General features: G+C 33.5%; 1 long non-coding RNA gene across 1 annotated transcript; it reads right to left on the reverse strand.

Annotated features, from left to right (window-relative positions):
• Nucleotides 1–1,774: 1,774 nt before the first annotated feature.
• On the reverse strand, nt 1,775–13,827 carry LOC129751827 (uncharacterized). The gene is made up of 3 exons (XR_008738800.1): nt 2,486–13,827; nt 2,082–2,373; nt 1,775–1,888 (listed from the first exon to the last, which is right to left on the reverse strand). It is a non-coding gene; the product is annotated as an uncharacterized LOC129751827 (long non-coding RNA).
• Nucleotides 13,828–14,203: the final 376 nt, after the last annotated feature.

Consider the following 14,203-nt stretch of genomic DNA (forward strand, 5'->3'; position numbering starts at 1 on the left):
CAAGGATGATTTTAAATATAATTTTATGATCCCCGTAAAAGATTGTATTTGTTCGTAGAAAATATTTTCAAATTCTTAGAAAATAATAATTAACATTTTTTTTCTGCTCACAACTTAATAATGTTATACCCTAGTTTGAAACATTAGTCCCATAAAGTTCTTCAAATACTTTTTATCGTTTGTATAGTATTTATGATAACAGTTTTAGTGTTTTCAGTACGAATTTAATCATCATGGTGTTATAATGTTATACGGATAAAATCATTTTTAATGCATTTTATCCATCGGGTTTTTTATTATTAAGGAATAATAAAAATATTTTTTGGTTTTTTATTGTAGGTGTTTGAAGAAAAAAACGCAACTTGTTTCTTCAACAATTTGTATTTCCTGATTTTCAAGTTACTTGATTCTTTGAATCTAAGTATACCATGCATAAATATCATTTTTTCATAAAAAATTTTAAGGTTTTATCATTCAAACATTGTTGTTAGCCGAGAATGAACTTGTTTCTAGATTGCTGTATATTGCGCTAAAAAACTATGAGCACGAAGAATACCATTAAACTTTTCACAAAAAATGAAGTTACTGAAAAAAAGTGAAAAAAAAGTCCAAAGCTTGAATGTTATTGTCAAAATATTGATTTTGACAAGGTTATTTTTTCAAAAAAGTTGTATTGGAAAGACGTTTCAGCTTTCCATATAGCACCTTCAAGCAAACGTAATGAATATTATCGCATAACTACCCCCCCAGCTCTCTAGAATAATACTGTGCCTGGGAGGTCTAGCCGCTAGCGAATACGCTGGCGTGAGTCTGGTTTTGGTATGCTAGGCGTAATGGGTCCGATTACGGGTATCGGCAGAAAACTTTTAGGTCCAAATCACATAAATGGCCAACAGGTAAGATGTGCTTCCTTTAAATTCTCATGTATAAGAATGTTCTATCAGTTTTCCAGGTCAGCTAAATATACACGGATACCGGAATTCATATAGTAAACTAGCCCACCTGACTGACTTGTTCTTTCAAAATATACTTTCATCAACATAAGTAATACATTTACTCGATAACAGATCAAACGAAGCCATGGGGTTTGGATATAGTGTAAGCTGCATTGGAAATTTGTCGAACTAATTGATCTAAATAATGCATGTAAGCACATACTTAGGCAGAAACTTAGGTGAATCCGTGCACCCATGGTGGATAACCAACATACTTAGGTAATAACCTCAGCTAAATTGTGTCCAGACTCTAGGTTTATGAAGTTCTTGAGCTTTAACTACGATTAGTGCTGGATAAATTAATAATAAGCATTTATTTCTAGCTGTCTTGTATGAGGAAAGAAAAAGTATAACCATTTCATGTTGTTGCAAATTTGCAACAATTAATATTTTGGCTAAATCCTGGAAATATGAGAAAATAATATTTTTTCATTATTTTTCCCTTCATGTACTCATCATTGCCTACTATTGAGAATTTTTTCAAGAAAAAATAAAAAATCATGAAATGAAGGGTTAAACCGATTTTGCTTGTCGATTCCAGAAAAATATCATGAATTGTCAAGTTATCTGCCCCTTTAGCAAGGAGTGAAGTTTCGTTACGTGACGAATCTCTATTACGTATCTTAAGATGGTCTAGTGTCTCTAGAAAATTTTTCACAATATGAGGTTCGGAATTAGTTTTTTTTTCATATTGCAGCTCACGTTCTGTTATCCCCACGTTTATCAACTTGGCGTAATTCAGTTTCCAAACCAATTATTAATTATTAAACTGTCAAACTTACCTGCCCGTTGGCCGTAGTCAAATTTGGAGGGAACTTCGCCGCCGTAAACTGATTCGCCGTCAGCGCCCCACCGAAGGGAGACGAAAACTGGGAGAAGTTCATTTTGGAGTACTGAAATAGACAAAATAAAACGAATGTTTATGTTAGTCGAAAGTTAAAACAAACACACTTTATCCACTAGTGTCCAGGAAGTAAATTTCTGATACTAATTGTGCCAAACAATCGCCAAATGATCTTGCTCTTTACGGTAATTGATGTCTAGCACCGGTGTTGTAACTGGGAATGCAATTATCTAGAACATTACCTCCAAGTAGTTCTCGTTGTCGTCCATTTCGAGTGTTTCCAAATTCTAGCTAGCTTTGGCTAGCATTGACAGGTCTCTTCGTTTTCGATGGTTTTTGCCGAAGGTGAGTATCAATTATCAATTTTCGGTAATGCGTTTCTTCCGCTTGTGTGATCTGGTAATGGGTTTTTATTTCTTTTTCTGCCGATGCATTGTTTTTGCTTGGAATATATGGCTGTCGATTGTTGGTAATCGTAATCGACGAAGATGGAACACGCGACGTCTACTGCGCAAGTAGTATGCACTTCATGGGCTGTTATCGAAAGTTATTTAAAAATAATAAAAAAGAAATTCGACTTTTATTAACGTTTTACGATCTTCATTGGGAAACGCATGACATGATTGCGTATTATTGTTTCACGTACATTGTCAGTATTACGAGCCAATGAACAATGTTGACTATTTAATTTTCGAATTCACTGGATTTATTTTCGGTTCTCATGCCCCTTTAGGCCGCCACATCAACTGAGTCACTGAGCCTATCGGTATGCAAAAGCCACACACAATGGCAAAATCGTACATCCATCGTAAACCCAGGCAGTACTTTCGATTTCACTTTTCACTTATTGCATACAGAGCGCGGTCGAATTAGGAATATTTTCGTTTTCTGTCCGCTTCATCCGATTCATTGCTCAAATATTTAATCCACCACAAATCAAAGAATATAAAAAAATATCCGAGACGATCACGTTCGACGAAGTTCAACAGAAAAAAACACTGGGATTCAATGCGCATGTTTGAAGTAGGTATGCATAAGGAGGTTCTTCTTTGCGTTTGCTTTCATTTGCGCGTGTCACACGATCGAGCCATAAAAGTGGACGACGATATGTAGATAAGTAGGTACCTAGTATTTCTTCTGTTGGAGTGGACAGGATTCCGGCTTTCAGTTATGCACCGAGGAAGCAGTGTAGTAGCACAAATAGTTCAGCAGCTCCGACATTACGGATAATTACCTGGAATGCTCTAGTTTTTGATGACGGTAAATATGCATATATTATGATGCCCTATTCGGACTTGTCTTGATTTCTCAATGAACGAATGTCATGTCCGCAGGTCTCCGGTTTGTGGCATAAGTACGCAGGGTGAATAAATGCCACATAGCTGCGTTAACAGGGGAAAGTAGGTTTTTTTTCTAGAATTATTGGGTCAATAGTCCACCCGTAAAGGATTTCACCAGATTTTCATTTTAACTGAAAATATTATATGCAGATTTCGGCGAAAATATATGAGAAATAATGATCAGAGTATAAGTCTTAAAAAGTATTTCACAAACTCCGGTGATGGATGAAGATCATACTAATCAGAAGTAATTCCATAAAAAACGGAAACAAGAACCACATATGGTTATGGCTAAAATCTTCTTCAAGGTTCTTTCTGTATGTATGTATGTTGGTTATCCACCATGGGTGCACGGATTCACCGCAGTTTCTGCCTAAGTATGTGCTCACATGCATTCTTTAGATTATTATGTTCGGAAAATCTCCAATGCAACGCGTACACCATACCCGGACCCCATGGCTTCGTATGAACTGTTATGGATGAATGTATCGTGTTGATGTACGTTTATTTTGGAAGAATGAGTCAATCAGGTGGGCTAGTTTACTTACAGGTATTCCGGCATCCGTGTATATACCTGGCCAGCTGGCAACTGATTGATCATTCTTATTATATAGTCAGTTATATGAGGAAACACATCTTACCTGTCGGCCACTTATGGGATTCGAACCCAAAAGTTTTCTTGCCGATACCGGGAATCGAACCCAGTACGCCTGGCAAACCAGAACCAGACTCGCGCCAGCCTATCCACTAGACCACATCGGCGCTCAAATCTTCTTCAAGGTTCTTTCTAAACAGAAACATATTTCCACGAACCTATCATGAAAATTTTCGTTAAGTTAAATATTCGGCTCACCGAATGATTGAGCCGTATATTCGACCGAATATGCAGATAATTTCTTTTTGTTTCAGTAATGTAAGCTGCTAACATTGATACAATAACAGTTGTATTTTATTTATCAAATGTTTAGATAATTTATAATATACAGGAAATTTCCCTCTTACGGATCAGACCACTCCTCCTTTCAAGAGTAATGCTGGAAAAGCTACAAAATCACTGATGACCATTTTCGCATTTCTTACAAAAACAGATTGTTATACAGTGAGCGAAATAAGAATAGCACCACTATGTGTTTCGCTTGTTAAAATATGAATGATTGAAAATTACGAAAAAAATTTTCCACAGATTGTTCTGAATTGCTTAACGGATAAATCAAGCATAAGTTTACTTTTTTTGGACGTAGCAATTGGCGTTGAGGACCAAAAATGTGGAAAAGGGGTGCGAAATAAGAATAGAACCACCTGAGTTTTTCCAACAAAAACTAGATTAGTTTTAAAAATTTACTGTGTAAAAGTGCATAATAAAACTTCTACGGGTTATTTGAATAGATATCTGCATTTTAGGAGTTCCAAAGGTTTTCAAAGGTTTTAAAATTGGGGTTTTAAGAGATGTTCCTCTAGCGTTAAGGAATTAGATATTTGAGCTATGAAACTTTATCAAACTGCTTGATTTCTTCATTAACATTCATAAGTATGATGTAAAATGATGAAACATAGATTTGAGGCTGAGTTTGAATCCAAAAAGCAGGTTGGGATTCAAAAATACAAATGTTTTTTAATAATCAAACAATATTTCTCTAGTTTTAAGTCATAGATGGCAGCACTATCTTGCCATTAAACCAAATTCATGCCCATTTTCGAATATTTGGGATTAATTAGGGAGTGCTGGACGATTTTGGTCTATAAATAAATACATGTATCGTGTGAACGCTTTGGAAATTCTAAGATCACTAAATCCAAAAAAAAATAGAATTGCATCAAGGTCACTAAAAGTGAATTTTTTGGACCGATTATCAGAATAAAGTTATATTTTGGGATGCAGCTTGATGGACCAGACGGCTAGCAGTATTATTGGTATGATTTGCAATTGAATTGGAAGTTGAGATGAGCAGGAATTTCGGCGGTTGTACATTTTTGTGCTGGTGATTCTTTTGCAAATCCGGAAAAGCTCTCTGCAGCGTGAACTTCCACAAAACTGTAATGGGAAAATACCTCAAAATGATGAATATGGGCCTAAATAAACCTGGAAAATCAATATTGAGACAAAATTTGTTGTTAACTGCAAGATAGTGCTGCAATCTACGACTTGAAACTGGAAAAAAGTTTTGTTTACTGAACAAAATCAAAGTTTTTGATTTCCAACCTATTTTTTCTGATTAAAAATTAATCTCGAATGTTTGTTTCATCATTTCACGTCATTTTTATGAAGAAAGTTAGTAATTTGATAAAAAATTACAGCTCAAATTTTTAATTCCTTAACGCTAGAGGAGCATCTCTTAAAACACCCATTTTGAAACCTTTGAAAACCTTTGGAATTCTGGAAAACTCCTAAAATGCAGTTATCTATTCAAATAACTCGAAGAAGCATTATTATTCACTTTTACTCAGTAAATTTGTGAAAAAAATCTTGTTTTGTTAGAAAAACTCAAGTGGTTCTATTCTTATTTCGCACCCTTTTTCCACATTATTGGTCCTCAACGCCAATTGCTACGTCCAAAAAAAGTAAACTTATGCTAGGTTTATCCGTTAAGCAATTCAGAACAATCTGTGGAAGAAAATTTTCGTAATTTTCAATCATTCATATTTTAACAAGCGAAACATATAGTGGTGCTATTCTTATTTCGCTCACTGTAGTATAGACTACGGTTGCAAGTTTTATTCGGGTTAGCCCGGATATTTAATACCAAATTTTAGAAAGCCTGGCCCGGAGAATTATAACTTGACCCTCTACTGCATAAACACGTTGAAAAAAATTTTATCGATGGAAATGATTTTATTGACCTCAAAGTAAGAGATTTATGCCAGAAAACAAAATTATTTTTTCTAATTGTTTTTATTTTTTAAATGGTATAAGACATTGAGATTATTTTTATTACATCATTGTGAGGTTTCATAATTGCAAATTGAATTTTTGTTTTCTGCATTCAAATATGTAGCCTAAAATAATTTGCAGTATTGAATAAACCGAAAAAAGGTTAAAAAAAAAAACTTTGAAACCATACTTATATGGGTTGGTATGCAGACGAGATTTTAGGATAAGAAAATAAGCAGAAGACCGATGGCGCATTTTAAAATTTCAGATTTAGAATTTCGAATTATGATGGATAAAAAATAGTTTAAAACATTTAAGAAAGGCTCCAATCCACTATTCAATGTTTTAGATCAGGTTTTAGTATATCATTCTGAGTATTGATAAAGATCATTTTCCGTAATAATACAGAAATCAAGTAAAATCAGGCTAATTTCCAAAAATTAGGCCAGAACAAATATCAATTTCTTTTTCTGTCACCCCCCTCCCCCTCCCTTCGAAATTTTCAAAAACCCGAAGGGGGGAATAAATAAAGTTTGAAATATTTTATTGAAATTTAGGAAAAAATTTCAAATATCTGAAAGATTACAAGAGCAAAAAAAAAATGTGGAAGATGGGAGTTTTATCATTGTATGCTTGATTTTATTAAATTTTTCGATCAAAAATTACTTGATATATGGGTTTTGTGCAATAATATAGTTTGCAATTTTAATGCACGCAAGCTTTCATACAATTTATTCCAAATGATTGTTTTTTTTTTTGCATTTTATTTTATTATCCCCCTTGCAATGATCTAACTCCGAGTGACAAAAGAAGGATTTGAATTTTGTTCCGGCCTTAGAGTAAAATAGGAAGCTTATTACCAGGTTATTAGGATGGGCTTAAAAAAATTCTGAAAAATCTGGCTCATTGGCAACCTTGCTGACAAGTATCGCTTTATCAACATAAGCACAGATGGAAACTTCGAGTATCGTTTATTTTCGCAGGTTAAGCATTCCAAATTGATCGGTATATTCTTCACTGCCCAGATATTGTATGAATAATTTGAGACAAATCCGGTACGGCTCAGATTCCCAATGGTGGTCCATTTTACCAGTTCCGACTCAACTTTTTTTTTAGAATTGGTATAAGGATTGGTCTAAAACTTAGCAGATTTGGATCCAGTTTTACGCAGTTCTAAACACTTTGATAGTTAATAGATCACGAATTAGGTTGCCTTTTTTCCACTGGATTGGATCTTATATTGTAGTTCTAATTCTTGTAAAAATTAGACCCAGGAATAGACTACATATACAGGTGCTTTAAAGCACCAAAAGCGAAATACAAAACAGCTTTTTACAATGGCAATGGTCGATTTTGCGGAATTCGTCAAGCTTCAAGCCTACTGAAGCCTAGTGAATCCATCTTGACCAAAGTGCTGAGTTGTACACGACTTCAATATTTATGTACGTTACGAAGGATCCGGTGCTGAGTTGTTAGCAGTATTGTTCTTGAAGTTACACTAAAAAAACCGCAACGGGGATCCTTCCGGGGACACAGGTTTGATCTTTTCAATGAAAAAAGCCGAAAATTTTTTGAAGACTTTTTTTGGCTGTAAAATGCTGCTGCTGACCTTACTTGAGCAATTAATGGTAGTGAAACGGCTTAGTTTTTAAAAATTTTGGCGTTGGTGAAGAAAATACGGTGAAGAGTTGTAGTAGCGAGCAGCGTCGAAGGCCTGTTCCACTTACTGAAAAAATGTGTGGAAGTCTACCAGAAGATATTTTGAGCTATTCTTGTTTTTTTTTGGTTCAACCTGATAGCAAAGATTCTAAAGAATGTTAAGCCTAGTCTACACTAGGCAACTTAAACTGCGATTTCGGTTGCTGCGACTTGTTCATGTTTACACTTAAAACTAGACGATGAGATGCAATGTCTCAAATCTCGCGACAAGTATGGGAGACCTCATGCTCCTTTAAGCAACCAAGGTGTAAACGGAAATCAGCAACGGAAATCGCAGCTCAAGTTGCCGGGTGTGGACGAGGCTTTACTGTTGTTTGGTTGATTGGATTTGATTGTAAAAAAGCTCTTGTTTGTTTATATTTAAAAAAAGTAAGGAAACTGTGTTTCGATAAAGTTTATTTAACGGATTTTGAATTTTTAACAATTTTCAAAAAAAAAATCTTCACCTTTAGAGCTAACTAACAAATAAAAAATATTGGTTTATGTAAAATTTTCCCAGAGTTACATTAAAATGTTGAATTTATATTTAAAATAGTCGGAAATGTATCACATGAAGAAAGAGATTTTTTCAAAAACTCGTGTATTCTTATTTTTTCTTAAAGCTACTGGTACGTACATAAATTGAAGATTATTCGAAAAACAAAGTTTGTTAAAAATTTGTGACGATTTCAAAAATTCAAAGTCAAACTGAAGTGCAGCACTAAAGTGCTGTTTTGACCGTGGTAAAAAACACAGTTGGATTCTTTGAACTACAGGGTGTTCAATAAGTTCAAATACAAATTAAAATATCTAACGGTAATTCAAAATCAACTGAACCGACTTTTTTTTAATCAAATGGAAAGGTAATTCAATAATGGTCAATCACACCTTTTGTTTAGGAAAATTTTTACCTTAAACCAATTATATGAGCTTCAGTGCTCTCTCGCATGCGGCACGCTCCTCTATTATCGAAAATTCGTTCTCCATAAGAATGCTGACGATTTTTATAGAGAGTCAAAATAGGTTTCCTGTAGGTACTTGTTTATTCTCGACAACATGTACGATATAACTAACCAATCCAAGAGAGCAATGTTTGAAGGGCAAGGCACTTTTCATTTTGAGCCTATATTCCCAAAAACCTGTATTATTCTGTGTAAAATGACCTAGAAAAACAAACACTACATGCAAAATTAGCCAAAAAATCCATTAATGACCAATGTAAACTTAATACACAAGCACATATTTAATGGTTTTCATCTATTTATGATATGCAATTATTCTATGCTCCATCACGTTGATAAGCCTATTGATGAAAATCAGCTAGCACGTAGCTACTTTTTCGACATTTCACACATAATACGAAAAAATAGAGTTTATATGAGACGAGTTTAGAAATTCTGTACTTATTTATTCTCTACATCATCAATGATCATGAGAATTTGACCAAAGGAGGTAAATTAGGTGACCTGTAAACTATTTATTTTGGTCAATAAATTGGATTTTTTGCCTGTACTAGTACTTGTGGTGTGAAAAGGCTGATGAAAAACGAACACTTAATAAAAATGAAAAACAAACACTTAATGAAAATTAATTCTTCGGTACAAAGAATAGTTTGTCTGATAATAGCACCAAATTACTTTAAAAAAAAAAGTTAGGCTACGGCTTTACCACACCATTTGGTTAAAAAGCGTTTACGAACTTATTGAACACCCTGTAAAGTTGAGTTCCATTATCCCTCCTTGCGACGCGATGGTTCAAAACGGAGTTCGAACTGCGAACTTAAACTAATCCCATTTTTTCTTCGGCGAGGGAGCAAAACTGATATCGACCTAATGAACTGAAAATTGAACACTTTTGTGTATGTTGAACTGAATGTACTCAGCGAGTTGGGCTGCCCAACTGCATTTTGAGTAGCTTCGAATAAAGGCATTAAAAAAGTTCAAATTGGAGTTCAGCTGTCGAGCTTAGTTTTGAGTATGCTAGTCAGAATTTAAGTTTGTGGTTGCCCAGTCGAATTCAAAATTGAGGACTGCCACTAAAGGACTGTTTTGAACCAAAACAACTTAATTTCGAGTTTGAAAAAAAAAACTTAAGAAAATATTTGTTTAACTTGAGTCCATATAGCTAAGGCTCTCAGTTTCATTTGGTTTATCAAAAAATCGCAATTTTACCTCTAAATTTGCATCTGTTGTATTTTCTTTTAATAAACGTGTGAGTGGCAGAAAATATGTTTATTTAAGTATGGTAAAAATTAGGCAAAAAAATTGCTGAGGGAACAACTTAAAAAATGCATTGTTTAAGAACCGTGAAAGTTTGAAAATCACTTTTTTTTTTTCATTTCACGGTATTCAAATTCTACGAGTTTTATAGTTGATTGATTTATTTTCATGAGTGGGCAACAAAGCTGTTGAAAACTGGAAGTTAAATAATGTATTAAGGTTTTTTTTTAAATTTGATTTGTTTGGGTGTTGTTTGAATTCAAAAAAGCTTTTTTTTCAGGCTTTTAATCCTCTGGGATGATTCATCCCAAATTGAAAGATGCCACAGATTCTAATCCAAAAAGGGGGTTTAATGAACTGACTTTGACAGGAGTATTAGGCAAAAAGATTCGAACTTCGAAATGTATAGTCTTTTAGAAGCTTCTTACGAATCAAACTAGGTTCATCTGCCAATGGATTAAGAATAACACAAACCGGTTAAATTCCTAGAAAAAAAAACAGTACATATGTCGATAATGGGGGTCTAAACGCTCTACAAAAAAAAAAATTGAATCCGGTTAAATCAGGGTTCTCAGTTTAAGGAAACTGGCGATATGATTTGGATTTCTCCTAAATAGATGTGTTGTAAAGCACACAGAGTAAAAAAATGTCAGACAACAGAACGAAAGTAATTTTATTCATCTGAGAATCTTTTTTTTTCGTTTTTTTTTGGATGGATAAGCCAACGTGTTTTAAAAGATTTTTTTTTAAGCTTGACATTCTTCAAATCATCGAAGAGTAGGTAGTCAATGTGCTTCGATTAGCAATGCACGAGTCGGTTAGGCTGAATATTTTTGAAATTTGTGAAATTTTTCCAACCATAACAGTTTTCCCGGTATTGTACTGAATCTTCCGGTTTTTTTTCTCGGTATCCCGGTGAAGCAACGAAATTCCAAAGGTTTTTCCGGTATTTCCGATTCGCGAGCAAACCCTGAAGTGCATCCAATCAGAGCTGTGTAAGTAATTCCACACTTGAGCGTTGAGAAGCCCTTAGACGTAACAATCATCGGCGAATAGAATCTAATCCGTTTTTATCAACAAAAATAAGTCATAAGTGTTTGAAGGGCGCTGTTTTCAATGTCTTGAAAACATTAAAAAATCGTACACATGCAATCCTTTATCTTCCAAAATAGTTCCAAACCTTCAAGTACAGGTATTTGCAATCAGACCTATAATTGCATCACATTTATTGGAAGAATTGAAGTTATTTTTTCTGCATTTGTTTCTGAACATTTTTGTGCTACCTCATTATTGTAATTGACTCAACTATTCCAAAGACACGTAAAAAATTCAATGTATAAACTTGTTCCGTTTAACTTTTAGCAGGATTAGTCGTTTTTCAACAAACATTTAATCCGTTGCATGACCCTCTTTCAGCTTTCAAAATTTGAATTATGACGAGTTTGCTGATCCGAATAATTATTTTTTTTCCACAATTCCGACCGAGCCGACTACAATGACCTTTTTCGGTTATCTCATTGGTGTCGGAGAGCCACTGCTGCTAATCACTCAATCACGATCATCATCATCATCATCATCACGGAATTACACCACCAACCAACCGAAGCTGATGGTGAAGTAGTATAGTAACAGAGCATTTCCACCGTACTTTTTCCCACACTCGACAAAATTCACACCTGTTGCCATCACACTGATGCTGTTTGTTATTGCTGCTGATGCTGCATAAGTAAATTGCATTTCCCATCTCGGAGCGCTTGGAAAAGTTACGCCATCATATCTCTCCCGCCCACCACCAGCATCACCATTCACCACTATCAGACCATCACTCTTCACAGCATCTCAAGAGCAACGCCATTCAACATTCTTCTGCAGATCTTCGACGCAAGTTCGCAATGAGCAAGCAATCCACCAGTTAGGCGTCCGTCACACCAGTGAATCCGCAAAAGCAAGAGAGAAAGAGTGAGATCACCAGGCAGATGACCTTTTCCTAACTCTCCACCAAGCTATAGAGGTGGCGACGCGATCAGCACCAAGCAGGGAAAAAAGCACTTTCACTCTCACTCGATGCGATTTTTGTTTTTGCTGTTTGTGTATTTCCTGCGATGTACATATTTCATTCACTTCCTCTTAGCGCCTCGGGTGATTTTCCCTCAGGCTAAGTTCTTCGGTTAGTTAACGAAGGGTTTTCCGTTCGAAAGGCTTTTCCTTGTCTTCAATTGTAAAACTCCCAAAACTCAATTTATAAGAATTAAAAACTAAGAGGGATACATCCAGCAAATTCCGGCAGCCAACTTGAGAAATTTCACTAACAATTATGGCTCACTTTTTCGGTAAAACAAAATTTCACTACGGAAAACGGCGGAACGCAATCCGATCCAGCACACGGTTCACTACGGTCTGCAACCGTGGCAAGAAAGGCACCGGAGATCGAGCCAGTTGTTGCATTGCTTTCTTTCTTGGCGCTCGAGCCATCTCAGATGAATGGATGAATGATCGTCACTGAATGAGTAAAGATCAAGAGAAAGAGAATAGCTTTTGGCCAGGAGTTCGCAAATTTCGTAATAAATCGGATTTTATTTCGATCTCGACCGTTTCATCGTTTGTGGGTTTGCTTTTTGTGTGCTCATTTTTAATTTGATATAGATTTATCAATATAGAATCGGGTTTATGATAAAAAGTTTAAAATCAACCTTCATATTAAGATTTTAAAATAAAATTTAAAATTTAGAAGACGTATTCAAGTTTCAATTCCAAATTTTTGTCTTTAATTTTTATTTGTAAAATCCGTTTCATTATTTAAATTTTGCGTTATTTTTATTCTTAAATTAATTTGTTCCTCGTTATTATTGTGTTTTTTTACCTATATTTTTTTCAGTGTTTTCTTTCTGCAGTTTTTTATTCAACTATTTTCTCTCTTTTTAATTTGTTTATTATCTGTCCTTTATTCGATTAAAAATTTAATTTATTTTTTTCATTTTTTTTTTACTTTTTTTTTTAATTTTGTCACTTTTTAAATTTTTTTTAATTTTTTATTTTGTATTTCTTTTTATTATTTTAAGAAGAGAAATCACCGTGAATTTGTTTTATGAAATTAATTTGCGGCTTTATCGGTGAGGGTTAAAGAGTTGAAATGAAAGACGGATAGAAGATCAGAAGAAAATTCTAAGTTGGTAAAAAGAGCGAAGAGCATTTGGAATAGAAGCTTGACCACATACTAAATTCTTTGTCCCGCACCAATTAACTGTATTGTACCCAATAGAGGAGGCACTACATTTTTCGATTCAGTTAATTATGGATGGTTCTATTGGGTACTACTTCTTCAACACAGTTAATTGGTGCAGGACAAAGAATTTAGTATGTGGTCAAGCTTCTATTCCAAATGCTCTTCGCTCTTTTCACCACCTTAGACATTTTCTTCTGATCTTCTATCCGTCTTTCATTTCAACTCTTTAACCCTCACCGATAAAGCCGCAAATTAATTTCATAAATTTCAATTTTTTTTAAATTTTTATCTCTTTAAGATTTTCCACTTTCGATTTTTTTTCTCATCTCCTTTTTTGTGTTTCTTTTTTTGGATATTTTTTTCAGTTTTACTTTTTTTTATTTCTATTCATATTGATTTCAATTTTTCTAATTATATATTTTTTAATCCATCAAAATTCAATTAGCAGTTATAAAACCTAAAATCTCATTTCTCACACTATTTAAACAATGAAAACTATTGAAAACCAATTTCGTTTCTTTTAAATAAATTGTTTGATTGGAGGTCAACATAGTAATTTCTATTTTATCTTTAATTTTTTTTTATATTTTCCTTCATATTTTCATCATTTTTAATTTTTTTAATATTTTTCTATTTTTTAATAGGTATATATTTTTCCATTTTATTTTTTTTTTATTTTTCTCTTTAAATTTTATTAATATATTTTTCCTTTAAATTTTTTATATTTTTCTGTTTTAAATTTTTTAAGAATTCTCTTTTTAAAATATTTTAAATTTTTCTCTATTTTTTTTTTAAATATTTTTCTCTTTAATTTTTTTTATTTTTCTTTTTTTATTTTTGTTAAATATTTTTCTTTTTTATTTTTTTTAAAATATTTTTTCCTTCTATTTTTTTTTTTAAATATTTTTCCCTTTTATTTTTCTTTAAATTTTTAATATTTTTCTCTTTTATTTTTTTATATTTTTCTCTTTTTATTTATTTGTAATATTTTTCTCTATCGATTTTTTTAATATTT

The sequence above is a fragment of the Uranotaenia lowii genome, chromosome 3 (genome assembly GCF_029784155.1).
Source record: "Uranotaenia lowii strain MFRU-FL chromosome 3, ASM2978415v1, whole genome shotgun sequence".
In the NCBI taxonomy this organism is placed as follows: Eukaryota; Metazoa; Arthropoda; class Insecta; order Diptera; family Culicidae; genus Uranotaenia; species Uranotaenia lowii.